The following is a 699-nucleotide window of genomic DNA, read 5'->3' as shown; positions in this document are numbered from 1 at the left end:
TATAAACCTTATAATAATAAATCAGTTTCCAATAGCAATATGTTATAAGTTACTGTTTTAATAGTATATATAATTTTGAACAAGGACTTCCAATTGGGATCAAATCTCCCGGTGTATCCATCAAATCAACGATAAAGTTCGGTTTTATAAGCTTGGTTGGGTAAATCGTCGATTGATAATCTTGAGAAAGAGAAATTTTTTCTCTCTCATGACTGTTCTGATATGTGAAGACATATGACTTGTGTCTAATAATTCTTATCGGTCGTAATCCTTTTTTCATAATCTTCATTATTTTCATCCAAACAAGCATCAAATAATCCTCCTTCATCTGAGTTTTTCATCTGCAAGATACGCATTGAGTCACAAATAACGTAATATATTTAAAAAATACCACTTTAACGCAAGTAATACGTATATTACTTGAGATATGGCTATTTGAATCCATGAGACACCGTATTCTCCACGTACAAAAGATGCTGGAAGTCATATTTTATTAGCCTTGAAAAGCATAGCCCGGTCGAGGTAAAAACCAACACAAAGTTGCCCAAGCAATGACACCAATGTCACCAATCGCGCTCCGTCCCCGCCGCTCCGCGTTGACGACGGGTCATCGGTTCCTTTTTCTATTCTTTTCTCTCTCTCTTTTTCTCTCTCTTTCTCTTGATAAAATCACCGACGAGATACTATTAAAGACCGACA

This window comes from Trachymyrmex cornetzi, unplaced genomic scaffold (genome assembly GCF_001594075.2).
Source record: "Trachymyrmex cornetzi isolate Tcor2-1 unplaced genomic scaffold, Tcor1.1 scaffold81, whole genome shotgun sequence".
Taxonomy (NCBI): domain Eukaryota; kingdom Metazoa; phylum Arthropoda; class Insecta; order Hymenoptera; family Formicidae; genus Trachymyrmex; species Trachymyrmex cornetzi.
Note: the sequence above shows the minus strand (reverse complement) of the source record.